The sequence below is a fragment of the Eptesicus fuscus genome, chromosome 11 (assembly GCF_027574615.1).
Source record: "Eptesicus fuscus isolate TK198812 chromosome 11, DD_ASM_mEF_20220401, whole genome shotgun sequence".
NCBI lineage: Eukaryota > Metazoa > Chordata > Mammalia > Chiroptera > Vespertilionidae > Eptesicus > Eptesicus fuscus.
Window position 1 is genome coordinate 44182817 of NC_072483.1, and position 14773 is coordinate 44197589.

Genomic DNA, 14773 nt, shown 5'->3' on the forward strand with positions numbered 1-14773 from the left:
AGGGTGGGAACCGGGTGGAGGGAGGCAATGGGGGGAAAAAAGAGGGACATTTATAATCTCAACAATAAAGATAAAAGATAAAAGAAAAAATAATTCTTCTCTATAACTCTTTAAACTTTTCCAAGAATTTTCCAAATTCTTTTACATACTGTTCACTATTATCTATACTTGCTCAGAACAGGGGACAGAGAAGTTAATGTCATATTCAAATAAGTAAGATCACACCCGCAGTGAGCAGCAGAGACAGGCGCTCAGGAAAGTTTCCTGATTCACAGCTTAGGCACAGTCCATAGGCTCTCAGCTGGCACTCCAACTCCTACCATCAACACACACTTGAAACAAACTAGGAAAATGAGGGAATGAGTGCTTTTCTGATGCGTCAGTTTTGGGAGAGGTCACCAAGAATTGTGTGTAAAATATATAGCACCTGTAGATTCAAGTGCAAAGCAACGTCCATTGGTTTTCAAATTAGCTGCACCTTAGAATCACCTGGGGAGTTTCTAAAACCCCAATATCCAGCCTGCACCCCAGACCAATTAAAGCAGAATCTCTAGGCTGAGACCCAGATGTTGATATTAAGGTGCCCAAGTGACTGCACTGTGCAGTCAAATTTGAGAAGCAGGCGTCTGGGCCAGTGCTCTTCCAGCTGTGATATACATACAAATGGCTGGGCATCTGGAGCAGCCCTGCTCCAACTGTGGTCCCTGAATGAAGAGCCTCGGCAGCGCCTGGGGACTTGCTGGAACTGCAGGTTTGGGGCCCACCCCCCTAGCTCTACTAAACCAGAAACTGGGCGTGCAGCCCAGCCATCTGTGGTAACTCTGCTCTGGACTAATACCTAACATCACTGGTCTAGGTCGGGACCAGTCTCCCACTCCTTTTATCCCTGAAGGTGGTGACTATCTAACAAAGGGGTAAAACTTCACTACCTTATGAACAGTTTAATCCTGGGAACTGATCCATATTTTTTGCTTTTCACTGCAATTACAAAACAAATAGAGACATCCTATTTGACAGTGACTCGCTTTTTTACTTCAATGCCTGTGTTTCTTGGTGTTTAGGATGTTAATGTTTAGAGGGAAGGGATTTTTTAAAAAGAGCTAGTGCCCGACCAGCATGGCTCAGTGGTTGAATGTCAACCTATGAACCAGGAGGTTACTGTTCAATTCCCAATCAAGGCACATGCGCCTTGATTGCAGGCTTGGTCCCCATTGGGGAGTGTGCAGGAGGCAGCAAATCAGTGATTGATGTTTCTCTCTCTCTCTTCTTCTCTGAAATATATATATATATATAAATATATATATATAAAACTGGCCATCCTTCGCCACCCTCCTGTCTGTGTCCATAGGTCATGCATATATGCACATAAGATCTTTGTTTATCTCTTCCCACTCCCCCCTCCAATAATCTGGCCATCTGAGCCAGTTTTATATATATATATGAGTTAGCAAAACAACAACAAAGAAAAAACAAAACAAAACAAGAAAGAGTAGAGAAAGGTGTCCCAAGATTTGTTGGTGCACTACATTCTGATTAATATTCTACTTTTAGGATTCTCACTCCACCTGATTATATACCCCACATATATTGATGCTAGCAATACAATTCACATCATCTGCCACACATTCAGGATAGTCAGAAAACAGTCACGACCTTAAGAAGCAGCTTGACATTTAACCAAGTCTTGTTATTTTGTTTTTTCCTGACTTTGTGTGTGTTTTTTGACTACCACTCCCTAAAGTAAAGGAAAAATGTGATCCCTGGAGTCAGAAGGATCTGGATTTGAACTCTGGTTTCACACCTTTCATGGTGTGTGTCCTTGGGCAAGTTACCTAAGATTATTTCCTTATCGCTGACATATGTCTAATAAATCTGTTTTATGGGCTGCTCTAAGATAGAAGAGACTGAATAGAAAATGCTTCACACTGTTCTTGGCACACAGTAGGCATCAGGGGTACGCTGAAGTCAGCTTGGGCCAGCCGGAGAGGGCTGGCGGTGCCCACCTCCTGTCTACTCCACCTTCAGGGGCCTCAGGTTGTGTGCTTGAAACTGGCTGTGGTGAGAGTATTTATACCACGGAAACTGACAGAAGGTACACACAAATAAGAACGTTTTTCTACAAGAGAGCCAGTTATTAAATATTTGCCAGCACACCACTCATAGGTATTCCTTTGTAGTTATTTGTATCCTGACAGGTATATTTAGGAGTAGTTTGCTTTTCTCTTATGAAGCAAACAACAATCGCCAAACAGTCTTAAGATATGATATGAATGGAAAGATTCCCTTCCCTGCCATCCTCTCCCACTATATAGTCCCACAGCCTCTCTGTTAAAGTCACCCACCAGTGGGAAAGGTAACACTAAACTCTTAGCAGACACTGACCTTTTCATGGCATTAGTCCACCAGAGCTTTTCCTTTTCTAGCCCAGCTAGAAGTTCAGGGCTCTGAAGTCATCTACTTAACTAATACTGAACATCTGTTAAATGCCAAGCCCTCTAGGGATAAAGATAGCTGAAATAAAGGAGGTTGTACCTCATGGGGTTGCATTGGTTAATTGAGAGGAGATAAGTAAACAAATAGATATCCTATCTAATAAAAGAGTAATATGCAAATTGACCATCACTCCAACACAAGATGGCTGCCCCCATGTGGTCAAAGATGGCTGCCCCCATGTGGACACAAGATGGCTGCCACAAGATGGTCAGCAGGGGAGGGCAGTTGAGAGGGACCAGGCCTGCAGGGGAGGATAGTTAAGGGCAATCAGGCTGGCAGGGGAGCAGTTAGGCATCAATCAGGCTGGCAGGGGAGTGGTTAGGGGGTGATCAGGCTGGCAGGCAGAAGCAGTTAGGGGCAATCAGGAAGGCAGGAAGGTGAGCAGTTGGGAGCCAGCAGTCTTGGATTGTGAGAGGGATGTCCAACTGCCCGTTTAGGCCCTAAACGGGCAGTTGGACATCCTTCGAGGGGTCCCAGATTGGAGAGGATGTAGGCTGGGCTGAGGGACACCACCCCCCCCCATGCACAAATTTCATGCACCTGGCCTCTAGTAATCATAATAATATTAGAAAGTAGTAAATGTTGAGATGAAAATAAAAGTTCAACATGGTAGAGAATAACTAGGGCAGTTGGGTTGCTTTCATAAGGTTGATTAGGGAAGGCCTCTCTAAGGAGGAAACATTTGAGCTGAAATTTAAGATGATGCAGCTGTATTCTGAAGGAGGTGAAAAAGAGCTCGAGCAAAGGCCCTGAGGCAAGGGAGAACTTACAGAAGAACAGAGAGGAAGTCAGGGGAGCCCAAGTGCTGACTTTAGAAGGTGCTGTGACAGGGCGGGGCAGAGTAGAGTGAAGCAGGGGCCAGACTTTGTAAGACCCTTTGGAATACGAACAAGTCTGCCTTTCATGCTATGATCAATGGAAAGTTCTGAAGAAACTCAAGAGGAATTGGGACCATGGGGAGAATGGCTTGATCTGAATTAGTGTTTCCAAGAATCACTTTGCTCTGTGGAGAACAGATTGTAAGGAATCAAAAGTGGAGCTAAAAGACCAGTTCAGTGGCCACTACAACAGTCCAGGCAAAAGACAAGAGTAGTTAGGACGAGGGTAAAGGTGGTAGAGATGAAGAGAAATGGGCAGATTTGGGATAGATTTGATAGGTGGAAGCAATAGCACTTGTTGATGGATTATATGCCTACGAAAGGGAAGAAAACAAGAATGCTCTGAGATTTTTTTTTTTAAATCTGAGAAATGGTAGATATATGTTTATCGGCTAATTTCTAGTCTGAGGCAAGTTGTGAAAAAAGAGTTGTCTAAATAATGAGGAAGAGAAACACCTTTAGATTTACTGCAGGTTGAAGAAAAGAGAGCTGTTCATATTGCATCCTTCATTTCACATCCTTCCTCCACCGCTAAATGATTAATGCATTTAAGATACACCCAATATTTCAGAGAGCTCTGTGTTGTTAAGCAAAATTCAATTACAATACAGTAGGATAATGACCCTTCAATTAGATCAAATAATTACTCTTGTAGAAGAGAATAGAAATTATCTAAATTTATAAATTTAAGTCTCAGGCTTAATGAGTCTCTTTGAACAATTTTTTTTCCCATTTCCCTACAACTTTTTAAAGCTATTTCTATGTTTGCTCCAGGAGGTTTTAGAAATGGATAAAGACATTATTTTGGAAGCCCAAATTTTATTAGAATAGCCTTAGTTTTCACGACTGTCAGACAAAGTTGCAGGATATTCCTAAACAGAAAATAATTTGGTGTCCATTTAGTACCTAGCAATGAGATGACCAGATTACCCTGAAAAAATCCTGATATAAAATGTCTGTTGGGTAAAATTTAATAAATATCTTTTTTAATGCAAGGCAACAAACAAAAGGACATTCCCAAGAACCAAAAGCAGAGAAGCAGTGGGACAGAGTAATAAGGTGACTGCCACTGAGCAATCTGAGCTCCCTAACTGTAGCCATTCTAATGGTGGTGTTTCATTCCTACTGTCTTCATTTCCAGTACTCTGATTAATAACAAAAAAAAAAAAAAAGGAGGAAGACAGAGAAAGATGGCGGCGGAGGTGAAAGGCTGATCTGTTGCCTAGCATGGCAGTTTCGGAAATACAACTGAAACATGGACTGCTGAGGGTGGCGACTGCTGCTCGCGTCTCCCCAGACTGGGCAGCTGCTCCCCTCAGTCACTACCGCAGCCGGGGCCATGGGCTCGTGGGGGCCGCGGCGGCTGCTGTGGCGGCGGCCGCGGACTCGGCGCAGCGGCTCTCGGTGAAGAAAGAGACCATCTTTCTGCAGGAGGGGCTCACCCGCGCCACCGACCTGGCCGAGCTGCGCACTGAGATCCTCGGGGCCCCGGACGCCGCCAACACCGATTTGGAGGATTCTTAGGAGTTCTCATCTTACATTCAAGTCCTCTAGCCATTTTGACGGAGGAGAATCAAGAGGACGGCTGGGCCGCGCGCAGCGGTTTCAGGGGCGCGACTGGAGGACGGAGCGTCTGCAGCCCAGAACTACAGGAGAGATTTACAGCTAAGAGGGAAGAGGAAACCAGCGAAATCGGAGGGGACGAGGTGCGGAGGCGCGTGGGTCGGGCTGGTGGCGGGGGAAAGGGGCTTTTATTCCAAACCTAGGGGAGATTAGCTCTCCATCACCCTGAAATCCAGCTTCTGGGGACCCGCGGGAGACCCAGATGCCTGCGGGGAGAGGCGGGACTCTTGCGGAGGTGCGCCCAGCAATCAGTGTTTGCTGCGCTAGAGCGAGGAACGAGGGGACTTAGAAACTTGGAAGGCAGAAGGAGCAGATTCGCAGCCATTGTGGCTCGCCGCACCATGGCCTGTTGGCGCCCTGAAACCCCGCCCCACCCTGGGACCCGTCCCGCCCTGAGACCCGGCCCGCCCTGGGACCCGCCCCGCACGTTTTGAAGACCCGCCCCGCAAGTCTTGCAGGCGCATCTACGCTCCAAGCAATGGCTTATGCATGTGGGTGGCCTGCCCTCTGGCAGCGGACCAGATAAACTGCTTTTCTTGTCGGACTGCTCCAGGGCCACTCAGACAGGAGGAGGAAACTACAGTTCTTGCTGTAATCCCTGCTGAGTGCCTAAGGCAGTGGCTGATCTACGCCCCATTGGGGACCCAGAAACGAGGGCATCTGGTGGTCTGTGGGAAATGACACCAGACTTCAACCACGCACATAAGGGACAAATCCAACAGGCAGATTCAGTGAGCGCCAAAGCCTTGCTGCACCAAGACCCGGCCCATAGAAGAGTCTCCTGCACAGAAACTCTTCCTTTATAGACAAAGAGAGCCCTCCCGGTGGCACCAGCAACAATAAAGACTTAACTATACAAGGGAGGACCGGGATGGAGACATAGGGCGGAGGCCTGGATGTTGCCTGCCACAACAACTTTGAGGCTGCGACGGGAGAGCGGAGCAGACACCACCCAAAACCACCGTAGGGCTGGCTGAGTGGATGCTCTGCAGCTAGAATAAGAGGGGTATGCGGGATGATGCTGATGCAGATGACCCAAGGACCACACTTTGGGAACTGCGGCTCGGGCGACGCAGGGGCGACCTAGAGCGTGCTCGGCGCGGTCCCCCCGGCGGTCTCTGGCTGAGGGGGCGGCTCCACTTGCTGCCGAGCACGGACAGACGGGCCCCTGTGAGACGTGGGGTGGGGGACTCCGGGCTTGCTGGCCTCCGAGTCCTTTAGGAATCTCGGTGCCCTGGGGGCGGCCGGGTGCGCATGCTCGGCGACCGGCCGCCACTGCGGACCCAGGGGCTGGCGCGGCGATGCCGGACCGGCCCGCCGTCACGCACCGGGCGCACCGGAGCTTCGCCGAGCAGCCGCCCGACGAGTTCTGCGGCGGCCGTCCTGGAGCTCTGGCAGGATGGCCGGGGGGGGTTGCTGGGGGGGCGTTGACCGGCGGGATTTGGGATCAGGAGAACGGGGCCCCGCTGGGACCAGGGTGCAGGCGGGGTTGCGCGCCTCTGGGCTCGGGAGTGGTCGCGCGCCTCCGGGTATGGGTAGGGCCTCGCGTCCCTGGGTCTGGGTGGGGCCACATGCCCCTGGCTCCAGGTGAGGCCGGATTCCGGGTCTGGGTGAGGCCAAGTGCCCCTGGACCCAGATGACGCTGGGTCCCGTGCCCGGGTGAGGCCAAGTGCCCCTGGGTCTGGGAGAGGCCAAGCGCCCCTGGGTCTGGGTGAGACCATGTGTCCCTGGATCCGGGGGAGGCCTCGTGCACCTAGGTCCAGATGAGGCCACGTGCCCCTGGGCCTGGGAGAGGCCACGCACCCCTGGGTCCGAGTGAGACCATGTGTCCCTGGATCTGGGTGGGGCCTCGTGCACCTAGGCCCAGGTGGGGCCGCGTACCCCTGGGTCTGGGGGAGGCCAGGCGTCCCTGGGTCCGGGTGAGACCGTGTGTCCCTGGATCCGGGTGAGGCCTCGTGCGCCTAGGCCCGGGTGAGGCCACATGCCCCTGGGTCTGGGAGAGGCCAGGCGTCCCTGGATCCGGGTGAGACCATGTGTCCCTGGATCCGGGTGAGGCCTCGTGCACCTAGGCCCGGGTGAGGCAACGTGCCCCTGGGTCTGGGAGAGGCCAAGCATCCCTGGGTCCGGGTGAGACCATGTGTCCCTGGATCCGGGTGAGGCCTCGTGCACCTAGGCCCGGGTGAGGCCACGTGCCCCTGGGGCTGGGAGAGGCCAAGTGTCCCTGGGTCCGGGTGAGACCATATGTCCCTGGAACCGGGTGAGGCCTCATGCACCTAGGCCCGGGTGAGGACACATGCCCCTGGGTTTGGGAGAGGCCAATCGCACCTGGGTCCGGGTGAGACCGTGTGTCCCTGGATCCGGGTGAGGCCTCGTGCACCTAGGTCCAGGTGAGGCCACGTACCCCTGGGTCTGAGAGAGGCCACGCACCCCTGGGTCCGGGCGAGACCATGTGTCCCTGGATCTGGGTGAGGCCTCATGCACCTAGGCCCGGGTGAGGCCACGTGCCCCTGGGTCTGGGAGAGGCCAAGCGTCCCTGGGTCCGGGTGAGACCATGTGTCCCTGGATCCGGGTGTGGCCTCGTGCACCTAGGCCCGGGTGAGGCCACGTGCCCCTGGGTCTGGGAGAGGCCAAGCATCCCTGGGTCCGGGTGAGACCATGTGTCCCTGGATCCGGGTGAGGCCTCATGCACCTAGCCCCAGGTGAGGGCACGTGCCCCTGGGTCTGGGAGAGGCCAATCGTCCCTGGGTCCGGGTGAGACCATGTGTCCCTGGATCCGGGTGAGGCCTCGTACACCTAGGCCCGGATGAGGCCACGTGCCGCTGGGTCTGGGAGAGCCCAAGCGTCCCTGGGTACGGGTGAGACCATGTGTCCCTAGATCTGGGTGAGGCCACGTGCCCCTTAGTCCGGGTGAAGCCGTGCCCCTGGGTTCGCCGAGACCAAACCAGAGGGAGTCGGACCTCCGTTACCACCATTTGTCCACCATCCAGAGCTGAGGGGTCAGTGCTGACATGTACACATAAGGAACTGGTGGACATTGAAATTGGGTCTCAAAAGAACTGTTGGTCCAGAAAGAAACTCACTACAGACTGATCCATCTGCCTGTCAGCATAACTATTATTGCTCGTCTCACATTCAGTTCTCATAAGTATATATCTAGTGACATATGATCTCACTCATCTAGGGGAAATGATGAACAACATAGACTGAGGAACAAGAACAGAACCAGAAGCAAGGAGGCATCGATCGGACTATCGGGCCTCAGAGGGAGGATAGGGGAGGGTGGGGGGAGGGGGAGAGTTCAACGAAAGGACTTGTGTGCATGCATATGAGCCTATCCAACGGTTAAGTTCAACAGGGGGTTGGGGCATGCGTGGGGAGGGGGGGGATGGGAATGGGGGGATGAGGACAAATATGTGACACCTTAATCAATAAAGAAATTTAAAAAAATTAAAAAAAAAAAAAAGGAAAAAGAGTGATATTCCAATGCATTGATAAAATAGCATTCCTGTTTGCCATTTTATTATTTTCTACAGGTCTTACGTCTTTTCCCCCACCTCTATTCCTCTCTTACTTACTTCTTTTGTGTAAAATAAATGTTTTCTATTGTTCTATTTTAATTTCATTTTCATTTCTCTTACTATATTTTTTGAGTTATTTTCTTAGTGATTGCCCTGGGGATTACAGTCAACATTGCAACTTATGACAACCTAGTTTACTGAGGCATAAATGTAGAGTGCAATGAGGAAATTATACAGCTCAAATATGTGTATTTGTACTCCCATGTAAATACCACCTCGATTAAGATATAAAACATATCTGGTATCCTAAAAGTCTTCTTTATGCCCTCTAATTCAATAACACCCCCCCCAAAGTTACCATTCTTTGCACTTCTATAATCAGAAAAAGATTTGCCTGTTATTAAGCTTCATAAATTAATTCATACAATATATATTTGGTGTCTAGTTTCTTTAGCTCATCATTATGTTGGTGAGATTCTCCATTATTTTGCATGTAACAGTAAGTTGTTCTGCTGTTCATAGTATTTTGTTGTATATCTATACCACAATATTCATCCTTTCTAATTTTTATGGATTTTTGTGTTCTTTCCTATTTGAGGCTATTATAAATAAAGCATCTCTGAACATCCTTATAAATGTCCTTTGATGGCCATAAAACTCATATTTATAGATATATGCCTAGTACAGAATTTCTGGTTATAGCATATATATATGTACATATATGTGTATATATGTTTTTAGCATTAATAGATACTGACAAACATATTTGCAATGTAATTGTACAAATTTATATTCTTACTAGCAATGTATGAGAAAATTTTTGCTCCATATCTTTGACAGCACTTGTTATTGTCAGTATTCCTCAAATGCAGCCATTCGGATGGTGCTTGGATATTTCATTGCTGTTTTAATTTTCATTTCTTCTGATTATTAACAAAAAAAGAGAAAAAGACTAATGTTCCAAAACATTAATAAAGTAGCATTTGTTTGCCATTTTGTTTTTATTTTCTACCTCTTATGTCTTTTTGTTCTCCCTCTATATTGCATTCTTTTGTGTTAAATGGATATTTTCTAGTGTTCTATTTTAATTACCTTGTCATTTCTTTCCTTTTTTGTTTTTTTGTTTTAGTGTTATTTTTTAGTGGTTGCCCTGCAGATTACAGTCAACATTTTAACTTTAAGAATCTAGTTTGGGTTAATACCAATATAATTTCAATAGTACACAAAGCCTTTGCTCTTACACATCTCCCTTCTCTCCCCATTCCTGTGCTCTTTTGTCATTCAAATTATATCCTTACACATTATATGCCCATCAACACAGATGCAAAATTATTGATCTATGCAGTTGTTTTTCAAAACACATCAAAGAGCCCTAGCTGGTTTGGCTCAGTGGATAGAGTGTCGACCTGCAGATTGAAGGGTCCCGGGTTCAATTCCAGTCAAAGGCACATGCCAGGAGTTGTGTGCTCAATGCAGGAGGCAGCCGATCCATGATTCTCTCTCATCATTGATGTTTCTATCTCTCTTTCTCACTTCCTCTCTGAAATCAATAAGAAATATATTTTAAAAAACACATCAAAGAAAAAGAGAAATTACAAATGAAAATAATACATTTATATTGTCTCATTTACTGATTTGGTTTATTTATTGGTGCTCTTTATTTCTTCATGTGAATTTGAGTTACTGTCTAGTGTCCTTCCATTTTAGCCTAAGAACTCTCTTTAGTAATTCTTGTAGGGCAGATATGCCCACAACAAAGTCTCTTAGTTTTGTTTTTATAAGAATGTCCTAATTTCTCCTTCATTTTGAAGGTTAGTTTTCCTAGATATAGAACTCCAGATTCAGTGTTTCTTTCAATACTTTGACTATGTTATCGCACTGCCTCTGTCCTTCATGGTTTCTAATAAGAAATCACTTATTAATCTTACTAAGGTCAGATTCTCCTTCTTCCCTGGGTTTGTCATTGTTGCTTTTGCTTGTGGTGGTGACTGCTGCTGCTTGTTTATTTAGTGACTTTCCTGGACTAAATCAGTAAAGTCTGTATTCTTTGTCATGTGTGGACACTGAAGTCTCTAGGTTAATGGTCAGCTGACTGGATAGGAATTTCTTTAGATGCCTTAGACCCGTGGTCTGCAAACTCATTAAGTCAACAGAGCGGCAAACTCATTAGTCAACAGTACAACGATTGAAATTTCTTTTGAGAGCCAATTTTTTTAAACTTAAACTTCTTCTAATGCCACTTCTTCAAAATAGACCCCCCCCCCAGGCCGTGGTATTTTGTGGAAGAGCCACACTCAAGGGCCCAAAGAGCCACATGTGGCTTGTGAGCTGCAGTTTGCCAACCAGTGCCTTAGACCATTAAATATCCCAGCCTTTGCTGAGTGCCTCTGTTCGCTTGAAGGGATGGGACATACCTTTAAGATGCAGGCAGGCATTTTACAACTCTACCTTAGCTTTTACTTCTTGCATATGCAAGCCTCAAGGTCAGCCAGAGGTGAGAGCTCAGAACATATGCACAGCCCTGGGATGCTCATGGCTTGCAATGCTCACAGCCTTGTAAATGCATGTGCTTTGTAGTTCCCCAGAAATATGTTGTATCTTTACAAAGTCCATTATGAATATTTCAGTCTCCAGCTTTTCCTTTAAAAGTGTTTGATAATCTTGTTTACCCATTAATGTCTCAGGCAGCTGCAATGTTAAATAATTGCAAACAACCCCAGGGAAAAAGCTGTTTGTACTGGCTGTGCTCTGAGTCAGGCCAGATAAAGACAGCTTTGCAAGTGGGTTGTCCAGGGAATTGACAAACGATTTTCTAGACACAGGGCTTTGGGGAAGCTCTGAACCATTCTGACTCCTCTAGTGGCTTTGAGGCTGCAGGTTTTCACTGTTATTGCTGGACAGTTGATTTTCAAAGCTACTGTGAAGCTTACTGTTCTGAGATTCAGCCATTGGCTTTCTTGAAAATATGCTCTTTTAGCTAATTTCCAGAGCTCTGAAAAGTTGATTGTGACAATTTCGCCAGTGTTCTTATTCTTTTTTTTTTTTGAGAAATAGATAATCAAATGTTCTTACTCTGATATTTCCATTGATGTCCTGAAAGCCCAATTTAAAAAATAGGTTGAAAAAGCAAGCACATATTCCACAACAGGATATTCAATTTGAGTTGTTAAATTTCCATTCTTATAATATTTATCCTGCTAGGTACTGGAAAGGTAAGTTTTACGAGAGGTGGTTAATAGTCCTATTAAGCCTTAACACACTTCTCATTTACTCATACAATGTGGCTTGTATTAAACAATTGACACTTCAGTGTTTAATTGTGTGACTACTCTGTAGCAATTTGTAATGCTGACCCTTTTCTCCTTCTTTTCAAAATCTTAAATTGATTTTAGAGAAAGGCATACACACACACACACACATACACACACACACACACAAAGAAACATCAATTTGTTGTTCCACTTACTATTTATGCATTCATTGGTTGATTCTTTTATGTGCCCTGACCAGGGATCAAACCCACAGCCTTGGTGTACCAGGGACGACACTCTAACCAACTGGGCTACGGCCAGCGCTTCTCTTTCTTAATATTCTGTCCCCTCTCCTTCAAGCTCTGTTTCATGCTTCTACTTGCATGCATACGCTGTGGTTGACTTAATCTGCTTTTGGATTCAACCACTCCTGGATATGTGTCTCTAACCCTGATGTCTTCATTGAACTTCAGATCCTTTTTATTCAATTGCTTTCAGGACTTCTTTACTTTGGCCCAGAGTACTTCATACTCAACTCATTATTTATTTATTTATTTATTTATTAAATTTCTTTATTGATTATGGTGTTACATATGTGTCCTAATTCCCCCATTACCCCCTAACCCCCCCCCCCTTCATGCCCTCACCCACCTGTTGTCTGTGTCCATTGGTTAGGCTTATATGCATGCATACAAGTCCTTTGGTTGATCTCTCCCACTTTCCCACTTACCCCCACCCTCCCCTACCTTCCCTCTGATCGATGTTTCTCTGTCTCTGGATCTATTTTTGTTCATCAGTTTATGTTGTTAATTATATTCCATAAATGAGTGAGATCATGTGATATCTTTCTCTGCCTGGCTTATTTCACTTAGCATAATACTCTCCAGTTCCATCCATGCTGTTGCAAATGGTAAGAATTCCTTCTTTTTTACAGCAGCATAGTATTCCATTGTGTAGATGTACCACAGTTTTCTAATCCACTCATCTGCTGATGGGCACTTAGGCTGTTTCCAAATCTTAGCTATGGTAAATTGTGCTGCTATGAACATAGGGGTGCATATGTCCTTTCTAATTGGTGTTTCTAGTTCCTTGGGATATATTCCTAGGAGTGGGATTATTGGGTCAAATGGGAGTTCCATTTTTAACTTTTTAGGAAACTCCATACTGTTCTCCACAGTGGCTGCACCAGTCTGCATTCCCACCAGCAGTGCACGAGGGTTCAACCCATTTAAAAGGAACTCTTCCTCAGTGTTTATACTCATGTCCTGATAGGTTAGGCTCTTCTCCCTGATGTGTCCATGATACAATATGGAAATATAGCATGATACTGTTATCACTGGCTCATTCTTCCAGGAAACAGTAAATGCTCCATATCATTTTATTGAATTTATGACTGAATCCTTGATTGAGAGGAACTTCAGAAAATACATAATAAATTATTGCCCTTTAAAGTTCTTACCTTGTACTTACGTACTTTGGAACTAATGGGTACCATCCTACCTAATAATAGACAAATATGCAAAATGACTGTACCTTCGCTATGCCCACGATTGGCCAGGAGGCGCGGGGGAGCGGGACTCGTGGTGGCTGAGGTGGCTGATTGGGCCGGTGGGATGCTGAGCTCGCGTCACCAGTGGTGGTGCGAGCTCAGTGTCTGCACCATGGCTGTGCTGCGGCACAGAAGGGGCCTCTGGGGCAGCGAGCCCACGTCTTGCTGCGGACCATCAAAAGCAGGGGAGCTGGCTGTCTGTCCACTCTGGAGGCTTTTGAAAGGCCTGGTGCACCAGTGGACAGACAGCCAGCTCCCCCGCAATCGAAAGCGGGGAGCTGTGTGTCTGCTCCAGCACCAGCGGATCCCCTGCCATCAAAAGCGGGAAGCAGGCTGCTAGCAGTGTCCGCGGAGCGTGCTAGGCTTTGCGGGGCAGTGGATATGGCCTGGATGGCAGGTTAGGCCTAGGGGACCCTACATGTGCATGATTTAATCATGCACTGGGCCTCTAGTTCTCTTATAAAGACACTGAAGCTCAAGTTCACAGCCACATTGTCAGGGACAGAAAGATAAAAACTCATTATATTACCTAATATGATGCTACTGTGTATATGTTTGTATATTTACATTTATTGACAATTCTTAAAGGCATAGGATGATACTGCACTCTGAAAAACATTTCTTTAAGTGCTCTCAATGTCATGTCTAATTTGCTTTATTGATCCTATAAAGAGGAAGAGGTTCGTTTCGAAGATTTTAGCTCTACAGATGACAGAAACGGGAAAGAAAAAAGAGTTCTCTTACTCTCAGAGGAAATATCTGGTCAGAAAGAAATGCTAGTATAGAAAGAATGCCAAGGCTGCCATTTTAAGCTGCCATATGATTCCTCAGCTTTGTGCAGATCAAAGAGCTTTGCTTTTCTATATAAGCACAGGCTTCTTTAGACTAAGCTAATCATACCCTTCTAGCTCTAGGCATGAGACTTAGTGAATGTTAAACTTTATTTCAAAGGGCAGTATTAAAATATGCTTGCCGGCAAACATGCACTTCTGGCTTGCGGTCATTCTTCAGGTCTCTGCTTCAGGTTTCTGCTTAGAGTCACAAAGCTAAAGTAGATGGCTTCCCTTGTTCTTCCTGGCTCCCTTCCAGATCCCTTTCTGCCCATAACCTGGCTCTAAGTGCTATTCTGGCTGTGGCTTGTAGGAGGCAGACCTATTTGTATCTAAAATAAATGAACGATGTGTACTTCCTTAGAGGTAAACATTTCTTTTGGTTTCAAGAGTCAGGACAAAATTAGATGACTCTAAACCAGTTAGCAATCTTTGTTCTGAATTCAGGGTCAAAATTGAGATGATTAGGGTAAGATGAATATGTAAAAGGAAATGAATTAGGCAGGAAAATGAAGAAGTAATTCTTTTTTTTTAAATATATTTTATTGATTTTTTACAGAGAGGAAGGGAGAGGGACAGAGAGCTAGAAACATCTATGAGAGAGAAACATCGACCAGCTGCCTCCTGCACA